Raw genomic sequence first — 23,473 nt, 5'->3', positions numbered from 1 at the left:
GATTGCGTATAGTAATGAACCGAGTGGATTCAGAATAGAGATAAACCTGAAATGATGACTGACAAGAAAGGGCAAGTAGCCTGTCAATGGAAATACAGATACATCAGGACTAAGTATGATGACGGATAGTTAAAGATCAGAGGGTTATCAATTGAGGCAAGTATTCCTAACCTTTCTTCTAAAATACTGCTAATATTTCTTCGTTCCTATTCTAAGTTCAGAATAGTTAAATATTTTTATATTTTTCTGCAATTACTCTTATTTATGCAAGTGCCTTTTGATCTAGTTCCTTGATTATCGATTGATCTCTTAAGCAAATACCCATTCTTTCGTGTTATTTGCGAACCCCGAATAGGGATGTTTTGAAATCAAAGTGATTTGACATCAAAATACTCCACGGACTGGATGGTTATGATGAGGGCCAGGAATGAACTCGACCCTAAGGGCCAGAGATGGCTGGTCCCTTGATTATTAGGCCATAGTTGCTTGGGTACCCCATATGTTGGTTGGGCCGATGCAGTTGGGTATTGATCCGTACTATATCCTGACTGATCAGCAGGTTATAGTGCATATGTTGGTTTCTAGTGTCCAGTCTAATTTATTGTTGATCGCCATTAACGACATTCCTTCTTGAATAGTTCATAATTACAAAATCAAACAAAGATTTGATTTCAAGGGATGAAACATTGAAAAGTTCACTGTTCTTTTACAGAAAAATGTGATTTATGATTAAAGGCCAATGAGGGCCGACGTTTTGTTCGCTCAACTGTTTTATATATAAAAAGATGTTTTGAAATCATTCAACAATCGCTTCCATGAGTTTCTTTGATCTGATACCCAGAAACCATTTATGATACTTGCTGGGCATTTTTGGATCACTCTTGCTTTGTGAACTATTATTTCTTTCAGTATCACATGAGGACAAAGTGAATAGCCTTTAATAGACAACAAAAATGGAGAGTTTCCAGCTGAAGAAATTTGGAGATGTCAGAGTGATCAATACGAGGAAATTAGTAATGAGGTAATGAAACTGTATTTAGACATTATAAATTTTAAAAGGTTAGATTCTTGTTTCATACCATAACCTGTAAGTGATCCTGATTAATGAGGGGTTGTCTGTATATTTATTTTAATATACAGGTTTATATTGTTTAAAGTTGTGTAGTGACACCCAATCCTATCCCCGGATTTTGGGGTGTCACAGTTGGTATCAGAGCTACAGGTTATTGGTCCCTGAAATAAGAATAGGTGGAAGTAAGATAGGATTGACAAGTTGTATAAGATAAGAAAGACCCTAGGTATACTCATTTTGAGTTCGAGTTGAGTGTGCATTAAGAGTAGCAGATCCAATATGGATTAGTAAGACAGGACATTGTTAAGAGATGTAAAAGGTGAATATATTAACGCTATAGAAATATTGAGTTCCTAGATCTTATAGTTGTGAGGAATCGACAGATCGACGGAGATGGGGTAAGTTACCCTTCTTTTCATATGATCTTAAAGGAAAATGCGATTGAATTCTGTGAGAATTTTGGGAAGACCGAAAATTTCTAGTATGAGCCAACTTAGAATTGCGTAACCGGTTAAGTTCCAAACTGGAGGCAATGCGTTGATTAAAGCTAACAAAGAGCCAACGTTGCAAGCTTAAAGGCACCACCGTGGCGAGGAGCTTTTTAGCACTTTTCGGGCGTCGCGTAAGGAATGATATCTACCCTAGGGGATATACTGAAGATTAACAAGAAGATACGACCTTATATACGGACAGAATGTCGAATTGCATCAATCGGTGGTAACTACGACATCAAGGACAATGATGAAAATATCGAGGATCATATCGCATATCAGCATCGGAGTTAAAGTTAAGAATAAAATGGTATGCAATGATAAATGAAGTTTTCGGTGGCTAGTGAAGGCGAACTTGATTCAATAAAATACAGAAGAGATATTGGAGTGGATGAACTTTAGGTGGTCATTCCCTCGATTAGGTACCTTTTTGAGGTTGAAGAGAACAACAACCAACTCATATAGTAAGGACGATCAGATCTGTGATTTTCAAAATTCTAAAACAAGTTTCCGGAAAAAGACTTTCTTAACAGAATTTCTAAAAGTTCTTTAAACAAAATGAGTTTTAAAATTTTGGTTGTCAAATTACTACTTGAGTTCTTGTTGTTATAAGCATTAGATTACCTGGAAAAATATTTGATTGAACTCAGTATCGTTAATTCAGAGGGCCAAGTAGAGCCGCTAATACGGAGAAGTTTAAAATTTTCTCGAAAGAAGAGTGCAAACCTTGTTTAATAGTATCAACAATCGAATCAATGTGCAGAAATATTATTTATCCAATTCATGGAATTATTAAAGTTTAAAATAGGTTCGTTGACCCAAAAGAAACTTGAAGGTGATTGAAGAAAATGGAGGAATCTTCTAGATGATTGAAGAAGAATAATATCTTTATCGACGAAATCGAGGCATTGCAGGATCAATGGTTACGTCAGGCGGCATAGAAGAAATTAAAAATTATGATTATAAATTCCGTAGGAACGCGATTATGGAAGAATTACTAAAGTATCAAACATGGAAGCATGACGTTAAAAATATGAAACCTACATGGCAAGGAGGAAGCAAGGAGTTAAGACGACAAATTCAACAAGAAGATAATTATGCTCAGATTGTTAAAATGTTAAAGGTGTTTCTAGAAGATATTCCAAATCTATCATCTGACATGGATCTGGAATCTGTCACTCGAACGAGCCTTAAAAGTATGCATCAGTGAAACGTAGGTGGCTGTAATAACCCCAAATTTTGGAATTTTTGAAACCCTTATGAATAGTTATTTTGCAGATTATGCTGAATGAGAAAACTTTTCATGCCACAATATGTAGGGGTTCTTCTATTGTTATTCTGAGATCTTATTAGTACTTTATATTTGATATAAGTGTATGTAAAGATCGTCAGAATCCAAATCCGAACACTTTGATTTTTCCTGAAAATCCACCAGATACCGAAAGAATTGGGTATAAGGTAACAGGATAAAAAGGATCTAAATTCAAGGATTATAAGAGAGGATCATAAAAGGGAGATAATGTATTGAGAAAGGTTAAGGGAACCTAAGTAATAAGATCCCTGGTATGATCCCTCAAACGAGAAACGAGAACGAAAGTTAAGCGAACCGTATAACAGATCAGCGGTCATCAGGCAAACAATTTGGAAGTTAATCAAGGAGGTTAGGGATTATGAAGTCATCCAACCAATAAGAAGAGGGCAAGTAAGGGATGATGACATCACAAGGTGATATAAGCATGACATAGGGGGGAAGGAGGTGTGGATGAATGATAACCACACAAAGTTCAAGGTTAATAAGGCAATTAACCAAAATCAAAACAAAAACAACCAAGGCAAATCAAAACAAATCACAAAAACACAAAAATCTCTCTTTCTTCCAAGCTTGCTCTCGGCTTTTCCCCATTTTCAAGAAGAAGAATTTCAAAATTCAAGTTCCAAGCTTCCTTAATTGGTAAGATAATTATCTAGTACTCCTTATGCATATATATAGCTATTCCATGAGTTTAAGCTTCAAATTCCTTCACAATCTCTTCCAATAATTCAAGGAAGAAGATGGTGAATAGTAACTTTCAAAGAAATAACTTTAGTTTCTTGAATTTTTATGAAAGTTTAAGGTTATACAAGCAATGATCAAGGTTCTTTAGGCATTCAAAGCTCTTGTGTTGTGTTAAGAAGCTTCAAGAAGGTATAAACTCCAAACCCTAGCTTTATTTTTGAGTATTTAGGAATGGTTATGATTGATATAGTATATGTGAAGCATGAAGCTTGTTTGTTTAGAGTTTGGGTTGGAGTGGTAATGAAATGAATGTTGAATCTGGTTGATTTGTTAAAGGAATTAAGTCTAGTTTAAATTCATGATGAGAATAACATAAATTGGAAGAACTTGAGGTGTTGGGACTGTTGTAGTGTGTTTTGGATGGATGTTGGTTGTACGAATGAATTGGGATTGATTGGTGGTCGATTTGAGATGGTATAAAATTGGGAAATCGCGTAAACATAGCCGTCGTAATGTCCGATTTACTTTAGGCTGTTTTTGTTCTTAACATTAGGACCTGTGAACTCACTGCTAGGTTTTGACCATTTCCATGATTAGATAGTTCATGTTACGAGCTTCGTTTTGATATGTAGTTCGTTTGATTCCGATGTACGGTTTAGGAGAAACGACTATTTTAAGTAACGGTGTTTCGCGACCGAACCATTACCACACGCCTTACTTTGAAACATAGGTTAAAGACCTTAAAGGACTAAATGGGAGTATGAATCATTTATGTAAAGTGTATTAGGCAATTGGTAAGACACTCGCGAAAGAATCGCCTTAAAACCCTTAATGGTTAATTTATTAAAAATGGTGGAGCCGAGGATACTCGAGCGACTTAAGTAAATCGTTAAGCGCGAAAGCGAACGTTAGGACTCAAAATGGTTAAAGTCTAGTTTCTTAAGCGACCGGGGTTTAATTCCGACTTATGTTGTTGTTCATAGGTTATCGGACCCACTCTAAGCTTAAGCCTATCCGGGAGCACTCAGGCAAGTTTTCTACCCGTATAACTGTTGTTGTGATGTATATGTGTATATGCATGATCTTGCGATAAATGCATATTTATTATTAGCAAATTCTTGCGATATATTGTAGCATGTGATATGGTATATATGCATTCCTGTTTCATATTCTTGATTTATATATCTGTTGGTTCAATGCTTATAGTTGCATAATACCTATGCTAGAGATAAGCGGTATTTGAGTTTACCCTTAGTGTAGGGGATCAAAAGGTGAACATATTTCTAAACCGGGAGTCGATGTTCCCGAGTATATATATATATATATATATATATATATATATATATATATATATGGATATAGTTTTCAAAACTATTGATCGAATAAGGTTTATTCGATAACTTTATATTAATTAATGAATATTATTTGAATATTCATTGGAGGACTTATGACTCTGTTTATTATATTTAATGATTATTAATTGAATATTCATTTGAGGATGTATGACTCACTTTATTTTATTTAATGAATATTATTTATAATATTCATTCGAGGCATTATGACTTCGTTTATTATTTAATAATATTCTTTATTTTATTAAAGAATAATGTTTCGATAATCAAACTTATTTTCGATTATTCAAAGAAAGATAGTACTTTCGTATAAGTATATCTTTGGTTATTTAATATCCATTTCAAGTATGAGTTTTAAAACTTCTACTTCGAATATTTTAATAAAGATTATCTTTATGAGAATATTATTTAAATAATAATATTCAGATATTTCTAATATATCGGGACTGATTTATTTTAATAAATCAGAAGTACTCCAAACATTCTTAAAAGCTTTAAATAAAATTATTTTGATTCAAACGTTTTCGAGTCTTCAAAATGATTTTTAAAGTTAAAGTGGACCCCAAAACTCATTTTTATATTTAAGATCTTCCTTTCAAAGGGGATTTAAATACTCGCTCAAAACCTGGGGGATCCAGCTCTGTGGTTTATTTTACATTCGCAACGTGGTTGCTGTTTTGAGAAAACAAATGAATTGATTACTTACCCAACATTCGGGAAGTAAGCCCATCTAATTGAGTCGGCATAAGCGACAGGCCGGGGTACGGTCTATCAAAGTGTAAGTGGCTGGGTGGCAGTCCATCAACGCGTAAGAGGCCGGGTGGCGGTCTAGCACAAGGTCCTAATGAGGCCAGGGTGATGACCGGTGGGGGATTCATCCATCTACTAGTAGAAAATGTTACTTATTGGTATCTTTGCCTGATCAACAAGATATCAGGTTTATGCCAAAATTTCTTTTCTTTCCAAATTCATTGGATATTGCAACTCTGTTCATACTTTACATGACAGGGGTTTTCAGGAAATGTATGAGAGATATATATAGGTGTATATATATCGGGACTTAATGAAGTATCTCGTAACTTCATTTCATTCAATAATATTTCAAAGATTGAATCTATTCAAGTATTATCTTGTAGTCTCATCTATGGGATGTACTTTTGAAACTAATTATAACTTGAACGGTGGTAGTTCAAGTAGTATTTGGAAAAGATATAAGTATATTGGAGTATCTTGTAACTTCATCTTTTAAACTTATATCTAGTAAATGATTATCTTATGCATGTCAAAGATTTTCAGAAAAATGTTGAGACAAGGTTAGATATATGAGATCACCTTGCAACGATAGTTTATACAGTTATAAACTGGAACTCTGTGTATATTATGCATGGAAGAGGACTTCCAAGATTTTGAAAAGTATATATGTATATATACTGAATATTTTGCGACTACATCGCATTAAGATATCAAACTTGGTTCATTTCTTTTGACCAAGACTTTCATGAGTACTATGAGAAGGCTCATATATTGTAAATCATTATACATATTATTTTGGTGGGCTTGCTGCTCACCCTTGCTTTCTTCTTTCATCACACAACAACAGATAGAAAAGATGAACAGGACCAAGCTCCCAATTCGCGAGCGGATAGGAAATGTTCCACAGTTTCCTATAGGCGTTGATGTCGCTGTAGCTGAGGTAGGAACTACCAATAGGCTAGGCTTTCAACTTTTGATGTACCTGACTTATGTATCTTTATCAATTGTAATAATGGAAAAGAAATGTAAATCTATTCAGAAACCCTTTTAAGGTGTAATGGCATATAATTTTGGAATAAAATGCTCGTGTTATTTTTGGATATTCATCTCCGAGACTATAACTTGTGGTGTGTGTGTTTATTGTGGGGTCACAGTACAAAGTAGTTGATTGTTTATTAAGATTGGATGTTATTAAGGGAAATGGAACTCATGACGACCCGGATCCCCGACCCCGGATTTGGGGGTGTTACAGAAATGGTATCAGAGCTAAGCGTTATAAACCTCAGAGATGATATGACGTTAAAATAATAAGTTCACTAAGATAATAAGAACTCTTTCCAAGTTCATAGTCGGGCTACCTAACGTAGTACTGACAGTTAAAACCCTTATGGGAACCCTTATAAATATCGTGATAGAAGCGTAGTTCGTTATCGTAGATGGTAGCGGGACTCCGAACCCTGAGGTTGAGGAGCAACAGCGCGATGATGTTTTATTACTAATTGGAGATCGGATTGTGGATCCGATAGAGCGTCCTAACGCAGGACCGGATGATGTTCATATTGAGGATGTAGTGGTTGAGGATGTTGTCCTAGATGGGATTGTTGCTGAGGAGGATCTCGTGGAGGATCCTAACAAGAATGAATAAAGGACCATTAAGGAATTGATGACCATGGTTAGGGAAACTACCAGAGGTAGGATTGGCCGGTCACTACCGGAGGTTCGTTCAAGTTTGTAAAGATAGTAGCCCCTTTAACGCGACTTACTCGTAAGACTGAGAAGTTTGAATGGATAGAGAAATACGAGAAAAGCTTTTAACAACTGAAGCAAAGGTTGGTGACGGCCCCTAGGTTGGCATTGTCGGATGGAAAAAGGAGATTTTGTGATTTGTATTGACGCTTCGCATAAGGAATTAGGGTGCTCTTATACAGCACAACAAGGTACTCGCGTACGCGTCAAGAAAATTAAGGGAATATAAAATTCGATATCCCCACCCATGAGCTTGGGCTCGTGGCAATAGTTTTGCCCTAAAGATTGGAGGCACTACTTGTATGGAGAGAAGTGCGAGATTTACCTAAGCCATAAGTGCTCTAGTACATTTTCACGCAGAAAGAGCTCAACATGCACCAAATGAGGTGGTTAGAGCTAATCAAGAATTATGATTGGGAGATTCTTTATCATTCAGGGAAAGCCAATGTGGTGGCTGATCCCCTTAGTAAAAAGGAGAGACTCAAGATAATAATGTCTTTGGGAGAGTTTATAAGAGATTTTGAGAAAATGGAAATAGAAGTGAAGGTAACCGGAGCCGGTACCGAAAAGCTGTTTGAGATTGCAATACAGACCGAATTTTTGGAAAAGAACATATTGTGCCAGAAAAAGTGATGAATGAAGGCAGAGAGCCAACAAATAGATATTAGATTAATACCGAGAAAGATGAAGAGGGAATAATGAGGTATTCCTATAGAATTTGAGTTCCAAATGTTCAAGAGCTTAAAGATAAGATCTTAGATGAAAGTCATAGTTCAAGGAATAAGATTAAGGGCAAACCCTGAATGTGATAGTCAGGGAGGACGCCATCAAGATAGAAGGAACCCATAACATAATGAAGTGGAAAATGAGGATTTTAACGTATAAGATAACCCCAAGTATGGGAGAAGGATGAAACATTTCATACTAAGGAAACAGAAAGTCGAGTAAGGAAAGGAGACCCGAGACGGTACTCCTATACGGCAATTCATGGACCTGTCTAAAAAGGACTTAGACTATTATCCCCAACCACCACCTTGAGGAAACAATGCGGTAGGAAATTCTTTCATGACCTTTAAATCGCTAAGCTCTCAGAGTTCCAAGGAACAGGTTGACCCAGTCGGGGCAAGAGCCTGGCTAAAGGAAATATAGGAATCATTTGAGATTTTAAATGATTGACGAATCACAAAAGACTATTTTGTCACTTACCCTCCTAAGAGAGAGGCCACCCGCTGGTGAAAGGCCAAGGAAGGCACGGAGCAAGAGATTATAATAAACTGATTTAAGTTCAGTCAATTGTTTTCAGGAAAGTACGTCCCAAGGTTATGGAGATAGTGTAAAAGCTTTGGAGCTAGAACAAAAGCGGACGAGTATGATGAATTATGAATCTAAGTTGTAAAAGTTATTAAGATTCGTTCTGAGGACACGAATCCAGAATGACGGGATGTTTGAAATCAATGCTTATGTTGTATTGGTTCATGAAATAATGATAAGAGAAAGGAAAATAAAAAGAAACTGAAGTGGAAAGGAATATAAAGGCAATAGAGTTTGAGGAATAATAAGGAAGTTGGGTATGAGGAAACCCTAAAGACTCGTAGCAATAGAAATAGAAAAGTATGTAATCGTCAGGATGAGGGTGATTGACCATGAGTTAAATTGTTGGTTGAAGGCATAAGAGATACATATATTGTACCCCCCTTTAAGTTGGGAGGATTCAAGGAAACCTTGAGATAGTTCAAAGGATAAATAATGAGACGCGGATAGACTGAGGAGACAAGGAAGTAAGAAATTAGGAAAAGTGGATGAAGGAAGTGACCTTCGAGAATGTGAAGTGGAAGACCGGTGGCTTGATACCCCGAAAGGGAGACGCCAGGTATGAAAGATATCCCAGCATCGAGGTGACTGTTGAGATAAACAACAAAAGTAAATAAGGAATTATTAAGAAGAAGTTCATGTTGAACACGACCAATATCTTCCAGAACATCCTTGTTATCGTTACCAAATTAGGCAAGAAAAGCGGATAACCGTTGTTATCTTTTGGAGGCCATATTGATTGACTTCATTTTGAATACAGATGTTATTGTGAAATTAGGCATATACTATCGAGGTGGAAATGATTGAATAAGACACCCTTATCAGGGATATATGACTTGATTTATCCATAGAAGGATGCATGTACCTTTTAAAGGTGGAATTAAGGATAGAACATCGGCAACTTAAAATGAATCCTAGGGGAATGCATAAAGGTTGGCATTTCACCCTTAATAGGGATAGTATGAGTTTTGACAGTATGAATTGGAAAGGATTAAGGTAATAACAACCTTTAAGAATCAGTGGAGAAATTTTTTCAGAAGTATATAGACAATGATTCTGGTATTAATAAATGGTATCTTGATATGCCCTGTATCTAGGGAATACAGGAGGAACGATTCAAGGATAACCTTAGAGGTTTTACAAGGAGAAAGGTAATATTTAAAATTCTCAAGAATAAAAATGTTGATAAAGGAAATATGACGTAATTATAATGATGCCAAGTGGGGCACGTGTTAAATCACGGGAAAGTATGGATCGAACCAGTAAAGGTCGAAATTGTTCAGGGCAGTTAGGTCCTAAGATAAAAGATGTTCTAAGTATGATTGAGAGTCAGTCGTGACAGTGATTAACCTCTAAAGACTGAGGCAATAACTTATGGAAAAATGGTGATTTTTTTTTACTCATCAGATTTTAAGGAAAACATCTTCACATAAGCTGTGATTGAAATGAGGTAGAAAATTTATTTGGAGGTGGTTAAAATGACATTGACTGTAAGGAAATTTTACTATCAGGAAAGGCCAAAGAGGTGGCCGACACTTTAAAGGTAAGAGGATAATTATAGGCGCTTGTGCCAAAGGAATACAGTGATGATGGTTAAAGCTATGAAGGTTGTATTATGGTTTGGAAGATTGACATTCCTTCTGATGACTATGCAATACCCAACCGTAATAGTAGTTGGTAAAGGTTTAATTCGTGTAATCGCCATGAGCGGGCTATCTATCTCAGAAGATACTATCTTGAGATAAGCCAGGACCATGTTTTAAAAAGTACTAGATGAACCCTTGAGTTAAGTCTTCTATTTAAGGCATACAATTAAGAATGGTATTAACCTGCTATCGTTGCTTTGACTGAAACTCTTCTGCAATTTTATCTACTTCATGTCATGAAAGTACGTCAGAGTTTGGAGTGTTCTTCATGAATTATGATTGGTGGTTATGTTAACTCCTTAGAAGTATTCTATACGACATGTATGGACTCCGTATGGTTAGATATTAAGATTTCATGGAAAGTGAATGACGACAGTAGGTCAGTGGTGGACCATAGTAATGCAGCAATGATTCTGTGAGTAATGAGCTGATTACAACCGTGAGAGTTGTATTGGAATGGATGTTGAGATTGAATACCACTAATCGGGTCGTGGTAGTGTATAAGTTATCATTGATAGACTAATTAAGTAGAGTATCTACCTATTGAATATTTATTTCTTCTTATCCATAGAGAGTCGTATGACTATACGAGAAAGGTTGCGATGCAAGCATAGAATTCTAGTAACGATGATATTTAGAATGAAATCCCAGATTCGATTTTCGATGTCGAGGGAGCTTGAAAGGTGATTGTGTATAAGCTCGAGGAAGAGCAAGGGTCCATAGAATGATGGACGGAATAGCAAAAATATTTAAGCATGTGAAATGCGATGCGATAATACTTGATATATATACACATATGTTTTGTTCTCCTATGACAAACCTCTATAGTTCAGAGGTAGGTTCCAAGCCAGATATAGTTCAGAGGTAGGTTCCAAGCCAGATATTTTGTGGCAGTATATTTTTTTTTCATATATACAATTCTCTTCAATTCGTTCTTTTCTCTTCTTTTCATTTCATATAAACTGAGAAGAACAACCCTTCCAGAAGGGGAGGTATTGCCGAATGACTATCTATCTGTGTGTTAGAAGCCGAGTAGGATACCAGCTATTGTTTAATTGTTTGTCAAGTACTAAAGGCTGGCCACCTTCTGTACTAACTATGCAATGTAACAAGTGTTCATGATCATAGTGATCTCTCAATGAATTCTTTTACTTCTATATGATGGATCAAACTTTCAAAGATAGAAGCAGCTAGAAAGGAGTAGTATCAGTACGGTGATATTCCGAATCTAACACATTCGTGATACTAAGGTTGACGTGGTTATTAAAAGGTTATAGAATGCTAATGAGCAAAAGTGTAACTAGTATAGTATTATGTATGGAAGATAGTAATGACTACGAACTGGAAAAGAATGGGTATTGAGAAGCAAAAGCTATAATGCTAGAAGCTATGATGAGAGTCTGTGCAATAGACTTGAAAGAATTTGAAATGGTTACTTAACACGGATTGAGTTTTCTTACGACAATAGATCATATGTCAGTATTGAGATATCGCCTTATGAGATCCTTGAGGGAAGACAATGTCGATCTCCCTTATGTTAGGATGAAGTTGTAAGAGCGCAAGATGCTCGGACCCGCAGTAGTCCGAAGGACCAAGGATATAATAGATTTAATCAGAGGATGGCTGGTAGTAGCCCAAGATGGGCACACGAAGTATGTTGATTTGACACGAAAGGACAAGGAATAGGAAGTAGGGGACCTAGTGCTGTTATAGGTATTCCCTTGGAAATGATGGATGAGGTTCAGAAAGAAAGGAAAGCTAAGCCCACGAATTGTTGGACCCTTGGAGATATTAAGACATATTGGGAAGTTAGCATATGAGCTAGCCCTACCCCCCGAACATGTAGCAAGTTCTTAACGTGTTCCACGTATCAATGTTAAGGAAGTGTAATTCAGATGCCAGATAAATAGGGGCATATGAGCACATAGACATGCAACCCGACGTAACCTATATGGAGCGACCAGGAAGGGTTATAGAGTGAAAAGGAACAAGTGCTTAGGAGAAGGATTATCAAACTATTCAGAGTTTGATGGAAGAACCACAATGTGGGAAAATTTACTCGAGAGTTAGAAAGTGCAATGTTAAGAGAGTATCCCTATTCATTTTCTATCTGATTCCGGGACGGAATCCTTTTAAGGAGGGGAGACTGTAATAACCCCAAATTTTGGAATTTTTGAAACCCTTATGAATAGTGATTTTGCAGATTATGCTGAATGAGAAAACTTTTCATGCCACACTATGTAGGGGTTCTTCTATTGTTATTCTGAGATCTTATTAGTACTTTATATGGGATATAAGTGTATGTAAAGATCGTCAGAATCCAAATCCGAACACTTTGATTTTTCCTGAAAATCCACCAGATACCGAAAGAATTGAGTATAAGGTAACAGGATAAAAAGGATCTAAATTCAAGGATTATAAGAGAGGATCATAAAAGGGAGATAATGTATTGAGAAAGGTTAAGGGAACCTAAGTAATAAGATCCCGGGTATGATCCCTCAAACGAAAAACGAGAACGAAAGTTAAGCGAACCGTATAACAGATCAGCGGTCATTAGGCAAACAATTAGGAAGTTAATCAAGGAGGTTAGGGATGATGAGGTCATCCAACCAATAAGAAGAGGGCAAGTAAGGGATGATGACATCACAAGGTGACATAAGCATGACATAGGGGGGAAGGAGGTGTGGATGAATGATAACCACACAAAGTTCAAGGTTAATAAGGTAATTAACCAAAATCAAAACAAAAACAACCAAGTAAAATCAAAACAAATCACAAAAACACAAAAATCTCTCTTTCTTCCAAGCTTGCTCTCGGCTTTTCCCCATTTTCAAGAAGAAGAATTTCAAAATTCAAGTTCCAAGCTTCCTTAATTGGTAAGATAATTATCTAGTACTCCTTATGCATAGATATAGCTATTCCATGAGTTTAAGCTTCAAATTCCTTCACAATCTCTTCCAATAATTCAAGGAAGAAGATGGTGAATAGTAACTTTCAAAGAAATAACTTTAGTTTCTTGAATTTTTATGAAAGTTTAAGGTTATACAAGCAAGGATCAAGGTTCTTTAGGCATTCAAAGCTCTTGTGTTGTGTTAAGAAGCTTCAAGAAGGTATAAACTCCAAAAACTAGCTTTAGTTTTGAGTATTTAGGAATGGTTATGATTGTTATAGTATATGTGATGCATGAAGCTTGTTTGTTTAGAGTTTGGGTTGGAGTGGTAGTGAAATGAATGTTGAATCTTGTTGATTTGTTAAAGGAATTAAGTATAGTTTAAATTCATGATGAGAATAACATAAATTGGAAGAACTTGAGGTGTTGGGTCTGTTGTAGTGTGTTTTGGATGGATGTTGGTTGCACGAATGAATTGGGATTGATTGGTGGTCGATTTGAGATGGTATAAAATTGGGAAATCGCGTAAACATAGTCGTCGTAATGTCCGATTTACTTTAGGCTGTTTTTGTTCTTAACATTAGGACCCGTGAACTCACTGCTAGGTTTTTACCATTGCCATAATTAGATAGTTCATGTTACGAGCTTCGTTTTGATATGTAGTTCGTTTGATTCCGATGTACGGTTTAGAAGAAATGATCGTTTTAAGTAACGGTGTTTCGCGACCGAACCATTACCACTCGCCTTACTTTGAAACATAGGTTAAAGACCTTAAAGGACTAAATGGGAGTATGAATCATTTATGTAAAGTGTATTAGGCAGTTGGTAAGACACTCGCGAAAGAATCGCCTTAAAACCCTTAATGGTTAATTTATTAAAAATGGTGGAGCCGAGGATACTCGAGCGACTTAAGTAAATCGTTAAGCGCGAAAGCGAACGTTAGGACTCTAAATGGTTAAAGTCTAGTTTCTTAAGTGACCGGGGTTTAATTCCGACTTATGTTGTTGTTCATAGGTTATCGGACCCACTCTAAGCTTAAGCCTATCCGGGAGCACTCAGGCAAGTTTTTTACCCGTATAACTGTTGTTGTGATGTATATGTGTATATGCATGATCTTGCGATAAATGCATATTTGTTATTAGCAAATTTTTGCGATATATTGTAGCATGTGATATGGTATATATGCATGCCTGTTCCATATTCTTGATTTATATATCTGTTGGTTCAATGCTTATAGTTGCATAATACCTATGCTAGAGATAAGCGGTATTTGAGTTTACCCTTAGTATAGGGGATCAAAAGGTGAACATATTTCTAAACCGGGAGTCGATGTTCCCGAGTATATATATATATATATATTTATATATATATGGATATAGTTTTCAAAACTATTGATCGAATAAGGTTTATTCGATAACTTTATATTAATTAATGAATATTATTTGAATATTCATTCGAGGACTTATGACTCTGTTTATTATATTTAATGATTATTAATTGAATATTCATTTGAGGATGTATGACTCACTTTATATTATTTAATGAATATTATTTATAATATTCATTCGAGGCATTATGACTCCGCTTATTATTTAATAATATTCTTTATTTTATTAAAGAATAATGTTTCGATAATCAAACTTATTTTCGATTATTCAAATAAAGATAGTACTTTCGTATAAGTATATCTTTGGTTATTTAATATCCATTTCAAGTATGAGTTTTAAAACTTCTACTTTGAATATTTTAATAAGGATTATCTTTATGAGAATATTATTTAAATAATAATATTCAGATATTTCTAATATATCGGGACTGATTTATTTTAATAAATCAGCAGTACTCCAAACATTCTTAAAAATGTTTTCGAGTCTTCAAAATGATTTTTAAAGTTAGAGTGGACCCCAAAACTCATTTTTATATTTAAGATCTTCCTTTCAAAGGGGATTTAAATACTCGATCAAAACCTGGGGGATCCAGCTTTGTGGTGTATTTTACATTTGCAACGTGGTTGCTGTTTTGAGAAAACAAATGAATTGATTACTTACCCAACGTTCGGGAAGTAAGCCCATCTAATTGAGTCGGCATAAGCGACAGGCCGGGGTACGGTCTATCAAAGTGTAACTGGCTGGGTGGCAGTCCATCAACGCGTAAGAGGCCGGGTGGCGGTCCAACACAAGGTCCTAATGAGGCCAGGGTGATGACCGGTGGGGGATTCATCCATCTACTAGTAGAAAAGGTTACTTATTGGTATCTTTGCCTGATCAGCAAGATATCAGGTTTATGCCAAAATTTCTTTTCTTTCCAAATTTATTGGATATTGCAACTCTGTTCATACTTTACATGACAGAGGTTTTCAGGAAATATATGAGATATATATATAGGTGTATATATATCGGGACTTAATGAAGTATCTCCTAACTTCATTTCATTCAATAATATTTCAAAGATTGAATCTATTCAAGTATTATCTTGTAATCTCATCTATGGGATGAACTTTTGAAACTAATTATAACTTGAACGGTGGTAGTTCAAGAAGTATTTGGAAAAGATATAAGTATATTGGAGTATCTTGTAACTTCATCTTTTAAACTTATATCTAGTAAATGATTATCTTATGCATGTCAAAGATTTTCAGAAAAACGTTGAGACAAGGTTAGATATATGAGATCACCTTGCAACGATAGTTTTATACAGTTATAAACTGGAACTCTGTGTATATTATGCACGGAAGAGGACTTCCAAGATTTTGAAAAGTATATATGTATATATACTGAATATTTTGCGACTATATCGCATTAAGATATCAAACTTGGTTCATTTCTTTTGACCAAGACTTTCATGAGTACTATGAGAAGGCTCATATATTGTAAATCATTATACATATTATTTTGGTGGGCTTGTTGCTCACCCTTGCTTTCTTCTTTCATCACACAACAACAAATAGAAAAGATGAACAGGACCGAGCTCCCAATTCGCGAGCGGATAGGAAATGTTCTGCAGTTTCCTATAGGCGTTGATGTCGCTGTAGCTGAGGTAGGAACTACCAATAGGCTAGGCTTTCAACTTTTGATGTACCAGACTTATGTATCTTTATCAATTGTAATAATGGCAAAGAAATGTAAATCTATTCAGAAACCCTTTTAAGGTGTAATGGCATATAATTTTGGAATAAAATGACTCGTGTTATTTTTGGATATTCATCTCTGAGACTATAACTTGTGGTGTGTGTTTATTGTGGGGTCACAGTACAGAGTAGTTGATTGTTTATTAAGATTGGGTGTTATTAAGGGAAATGGAACTCGTGACGACCCGGATCCCCGACCCCGAATTTGGGGGTGTTATAGTGGCGACCAATGGTGTCATTCTTTTCTACGACTGCGTACACTCTTCTTGATTATTGGATACATGTGAACTTCTCTAAGTGATAAATATATGAGACAAGAAGAAAAGAAAAGTTATTGTATCCCTTTCAAATTATTTCTCTTCTCAGGATATTTCTTTTTGATCGAGACAAGCAGTGTTATGATGTGACTCTTTGTCGAAATGACGAAGAATCTGGTGGGACGCCACCTAATCATGTGCCGTATGCCATATAGTAAGAAAGACTGGCCATCTTGATTACAAATATGGTTGTCTCATTCATATCTAAATCATCATTCATTCTTTTGTTTTCGATTGTGACTTATTGATTTATGGACCCTTCTGATTGTTTCCTTGTATTCTTATTCTTTACAAAAGTTTTCCAAATCAGAATCATATTCATAAATTTTTTTCTTATATTAAGTCTACTCTTTGAGCGTTCTAAAAGAAGATAAATAACCTCGTGTAGCGGATGAAATTACTGGTTGAGTATAAAGATGACTACAAGCCAATAAACAGTGGACATGTCTGTGCAAAGAAGAATCATTATGTCAATAACGCGGCTCTCACGATGACATCAAATCAGAAGCGGAAATCTGTATACGTGATATGTTTCAAATCTAAGATTATGAGCATGAATTGGAGTAGTTAGCAAACCGTATAAGGTAAATTAACCAAGAAATAAGAAATTAAAGTTTCGTACACCAGGCAAGGCAAGCGATTGACGGGATAACAGAAGCAGATGAAGAAATTCTCAATAATGACCCAGACAATAGATTAATACATTGTGAAGATCAAGCGTACCTCAATCATGTGGAAGATACTTGTCATGAAGATTCAAGATCAAAGAAATGCTAGTTACAAATAAATTATGAGCGTGTTCTTCAAGGAATTGTTAGAATGTTCAACTCAAGTAAGCGAGTTATGGTAAATTTGACGCTCATAGCTGAGCCAACAACGAAGGTTCCGTATAGAAAGATGTAAAGGAAGATGAAGAAATGGTGATCTAATTGCGAAATCTTTTAAGAAGTAACATTTTAGGACCAAATTAGTTTTTATAAATTACGATAGTGTGAATTAAGACCATGTGTTGATTATTAGAAATTAGAAAAGTGAACCAATGAAAGAAGCGCATATTCTCAAAGGTAGAGGTTTTGTTTGATCGGATAAAAGATGTAGTATAAGTTCTTAAAAATATCCATATGCAAGTATGAGTCGTGGAAAAATAAGATTAAAAGATTTCTATATAACGGATTTATGAACAGGTATAAGTGATATAAATTTTTAATTAAAGAGCTTAATGATGAACTAGAAGAATACTCTGGAATAAGGTTTTTGAGAAACAGCAGAATAATTTTTTTATTCATTAATGGAGTTCCAAGATAGTTTGAAGGAATAAACGAAAGGTATGGTTATATCCCTAGTTGGATAAAAGGATGTATGCTATGTTAGTCATTAGTATATATAGATATTAGTATTATATGTTCTGAAGTATGGTGAAATGATGAGTTCATGATGATGGATTGATTTGGTTGATTGGTTGTTTGGTTAATTGTTGGTGTCGGCTTGAGTCCGACTGGTAGCCCATAATATAGAGGAGATGCTGCCCAAATTTTTAGAAATACCCTACCTTTAAATTCAAAGGTATACTTTCGTGTGTTATTAATATTCATGCTGATACTCCAAATGATTGCGATCTCGGTTCCTGAAAGAAGTGGTTGTAGCCAAACTGACTTCATATAATTGGTCTCTGATTTCATTTAGCTAGCCATCATTTGGTTCGATTGATCAATTAAAAGAGTTAATTGATTAATTTTACCAACTTATAGTCAGTTAGATGGAAATCGATTCCAATTAGATTTAGTCAAATTCTGATGTGATTTCAGATCCGAAGTCAAAGAAATGAGAAATTTGGAGGAAGTAAGGACACCAGTATAATTCAGAAGTTTAGCGGAATCAGCGCGATGTTACGGCAAGTTTGCGAGGCTTTAATTGGATAAATATGCCATTTGCAATAGATAAAAGAATTAAAATGTTATTTGCACATACGAGCGAGAAGAACATTTTCAAGAACTAAAGGTTCGAGATAAGAGCTAAGAGAAGGAAGGAAGAAAATGAAGGAGAAATTAATAACTACATCAATATGGATGTGGTTAGACGATCAAAGTGATGTCATCATCTACAATAAGGTTTTATTGAAGGACTTGAAGGTATACCAATATAGAACGACGATGTAATAAAATAAATTATTCCAAAATACCGGAGAACTCGTGAATACAAGTATTTGATATAAGCTGACAATGTTGGCATGTGAACTGAAGAAAAAGATCTCTTGATTATGTAGGAGGAAGATGATGTACAATGGGCATAGACCTTAATAATTTGAAATATATCTTCAATGCGAAGAAGCCAAAGATGCGACAGAGAATAGTTGGAGTTGATTAAACATGAAAGTTGTGCGATTAGCAATTATGTAAGTAAGACTAAGGTAGTAACTGTCAATGGATTTTGATAATTCAGTCGACAAGAATTTGAATAATTATAGAAAAATTTCATTCCAGTATTAGCCTTAGAATGGCTTATCTAATGATAACCAAATCAGTACAATTAGAATGAAGGAATCGCTTATGATAAGAAGAGACAATGAATCACGAAAATGGAGAACTTGACTAGAAAGGAAAGTGGAATTAAAAGGATGATAAATAAATTTTATAAGGTTGTCCAGAATATAGGAAAGTTATGACCGCCAGGGTGCCAGAACTAATGTAAGGCATGGAGTGAGACGCCTATATTTGGAGTTAGGAAATTCATTCGAAGACTACGATTAAGTATGGAAATTTAAACGAAGGTATTGATTGATATGGCATAAGAATGCAAAATAGGAGGACATGTAAGTAAATGTCATATTTATTGAAGAATTAAAGCGAACATCAGAGGGTGAACTTATTACCGTAACCTTTTCAAAAATGAGTATAGCTCCTTAAGGGGCGATATAGAGAATCACTCGAAAACCAGAAGATGAAGCCAACATTATTTAAATTATTAAGGATAGATTAACTAAACCTAACCATTCTTTTATTAATAAATATTTTACCTAAGGAATAAGTTGATACTGCTACAGGAAGATTGTGGTGCGCTATCAGATTCAAGTATGGATTGGAATTGATCAATCTTTTTGGACAGAAGTAAAGAGAAGAATTTGATGAAACATTTGCAAATTGGGATAGGAAATGCATCCCAGGAATACGATTAAGTATCGACGGCTAAAGGAAATACCTAGTGACCAGACATGAAGAGAAAATGGGGAAAAGCGTCAAATGAATCATTATTGATAGGTTATTCCAAACCTAGTTATTCTCTTTTATCAATAAACAGCTTGTCCAATAAGTGGGTTAATTGCGGCTTGAGGAAATGGTGATACATCACCAGATCCAAGAATTGGGGGTAATATCTCCCGGATTAGTATATTTTTTTCTAAATAATAAAAGCTTTTCGCTCGGCAGATATAATCGATTTTGATTCAAGGAAATTAAGGTATGATGATATGTTTGTGCATCAATCATATCCAGTCGAAATTTTCTCGTTAACTCTAATTCTGGAATAATTTTGAAATTGTTAGAAATTGAATACGCCATGGTTTCGGTATATCCTTCGGAGGTGGACAAGAAGATCTAGGGAATGATTAAAGAACCTTGAATGCGATCAGAAGCGACTACAACCAGGTTGATTGGACAAAAAAATACGTGGAAATGTAAACGCTCATAAGCACGAATTACTAGAATTAGAAATGAAAAGAGAATTGAGATGCATTATGCGGGTTCTTTTGAAATAGTAAAATTAGGCAATGTATGAGTAAGTGAGTTGGCTTCACCGTCATATGTATAGTAGATTCATAGAAGGTTTATATGTGTATACTCAGGAAGAGTAATTTAGCTCCATTATATATAGAAGATGGATATTTGAATTGAGTTATACGAGCAATAAATAGAATATGGTGTGAGCAAAAGGCTATTAAGGAATGATTGATATTGTACGTTAAAGTTATGAAAAGTTGTAAGGTTGAGAGATTCACCTGAGAAAATGAAAGTGAGATACTTGAAAAGTATCAGTATTATTCTTTAGTGTGATTCTAAGGACAAAATTCTATTAAGGGGGTAAGGATGTAACATCCGTAAAATATCGTGTAATTATTTTTATCAATAAATAATTATTATGTTAGTATTATGTGATTTTTTTATGAATTATCTGATGATTGGTGTTGATATTTGGATGCTTATATATAATAAAATGTGAGTATGTTAATTTTATGATGCTCAGAATAAAATATAGATGATTGTGATATTCTTCTTGTAATTTTTGGAATGTTATATGATTTTATAATAATTTATGAATTTATTAACTATTTTCTGAAAAATTATAAAACTATTTTATAAAGCCGTGAATCGTCCAACTTCAACCATTTTTACGTCTTTATAACCCGAAATTTTTCCGAAAACTCCTTTCTAACCTAATCTGGTAATTCCGGACATTTTTCGTGTTTTGACTTTTTCGATCCGGATTATGGTTTGACCCGTGCGCGGCTCGATGCAAAATTTTTGATACGATAATCATTTCGATAAATCAATAAAAACCCGTATACTCAAAATACGGGATAATATTACATAAGTTTCGTATAAAGTGTTTAATATTACTTAGCGGCTAAGTAACTAATTTATCGATCCAATACGATCCAACTGGTATTATTTTTATATAACTATAAATACCCTTTATTTACTATTTAATTATTAATTTATTATATAAAAAAATCAGTAAATATAAATAAAATTATGAAATTCTCTGAAAAAATGTTCTTGGTGTTCTTGAGAATCAAACCCGAATTTGAAGGTGATGCCGACTTCAGAATTTGATGTTTTAGTAACCAAAATGAAGCCCTCGATCTGTTCTTTCATAATCCATCATCAGAATCATCAAACGATAGGTAAATTTTTATTTCAAATTTTAGGGTTCTTGACCCGAATTAGGGATTTTTGATTTAGTGATCGTTGATTGATTTGAATGATACAGTTAGCTTCACCTCGTTATTTGCAATCGATTGGTATACATAATTATAGTGTTTGCTTCCGGGATAGTACAACCCGAGTTCATGGGTTTGTAGTTTTTATTTTTGGATTTTCTGATTAACATGAGGTTTGTTAGATGTTATAGACTTGGTGGTTTGATTCTGTGTGTTCATGGCTTTAATTCACCCTATAGCACGTTGAAATTGGTTATGTTATTATGCAAATCGGAATTCATCGGGAAAGCTTGAATATTGTCGGCTTTAATGGCTAAACGGCCAGCAATTGACGAAATCGGTTCGTCCTGAATCGTTTTGACAAAGACTGAGTTGCTGGGAAAGGATAGAATTTACTTGGACCAAAATCAGCTCGAATTGATAAACGTTAAACTTCTTCCGAGTTACCGGATTTTCGCCGGCAACGACCGGAATCCGGGTAAATTCTTACTTGTTCTTCAGGGATCGATCGGGATTTAAAGACCCGTTTTCGACCCGTTTGTTTTTATTGGCTGATCCGACTTTGATTATTAAATTCCCAATTCCGGACCTAAAAACCTGTTTGTGGAATTTTCTTTTTAAAAATAATTCAAAATTCATTATTTCATTTCTATAATTCATTTTTAATTCCAAAAAACATTATTTATTTTTGAAAAATATTTTTAATTTAAAAATAAATCTTAATTAATTAATTAAACAAATTTTAGTTGATAATTATTTATTTAATTAGTCAATTATTTAAATATTAATTGATTAATTAACTGAATTAGTTATTAATTATTTTTAATTGATTATTTAATTGGATTTTTTTAATTTAAAAATACCAAAAAATAACTTCGAGCTTTAGAATATTATTTTAAATTATTTTAAAGGCTCGAAAATTATTATAAAGTCATATTCGGGTATTCGAACCCTATTATTTAATTATAAAATGATTCGGGGACCTGTTTTAATTCTGAAAAATGTTCAAAAATTCATAATAAATCAACCGTTCGTCCGTTTAATACGAAACGAACGCCTCTAGACTCAGAAAAATATTCTGCTTTCACCAAAAATAATTTCGAGACCTAATTTCTTTTGTATCAAAATATCGTTTGCTTTATGAATTATCCTGAGTCGATTATTGATCGATAAAAATACTCTTTTTGAGTCGTTTCAATTCTAAACGCATCGAGACCTATCTTTTGACGATTCAACTTATATGCTACATGAATTATGTGACTACGTGTTATACGAATAACATGATTATGTGACTTATGTATACGTGTTATGTGACTTGTGAGTCAACATGTCTTTTAATCGTTATCTGATTGAGATGTGATCCTTATCTGTTATTATCGGGCGGGTAGACGATAAGGATAAACGTATAGACTAGGCAATTATATATTGTCAGTTCATTAAATAGTATTATTTATGATAGATACACATAGTTCGAGGCATTCAAGTCCCGACAGAGATTATAAAAGTAAAGCCTGATTGTGTATAGTAATGAAACGAGTGGATTTAGAATAGAGATAAACCTGAAATGATGACTGACAAGAAAGAGCAAGTAGCCTGTCAATGGAAATACAGATACATTAGGAGTAAGTATGATGACGGATAGTTAAAGATCAGAGGGTTATCAATTGAGGCAAGTATTCCTAACCTTTCTTCTAAAATACTGCTAATATTTCTTCGTTCCTATTCTAAGTTCAGAATAGTTAAATGTTTTTATATTTCGCTGCAATTACTCTTATTTATGCAAGTGCCTTTTGATCTAGTTCCTTGATTATGGATTGATCTCTTGAGCAAATACCCATT

The sequence above is a fragment of the Apium graveolens genome, chromosome 4 (genome assembly GCF_009905375.1).
Source record: "Apium graveolens cultivar Ventura chromosome 4, ASM990537v1, whole genome shotgun sequence".
Classification (NCBI taxonomy): Eukaryota; Viridiplantae; Streptophyta; class Magnoliopsida; order Apiales; family Apiaceae; genus Apium; species Apium graveolens.
The sequence above is the reverse complement of the archived record's forward strand: the minus strand, read 5'-3'. Positions refer to the sequence as shown.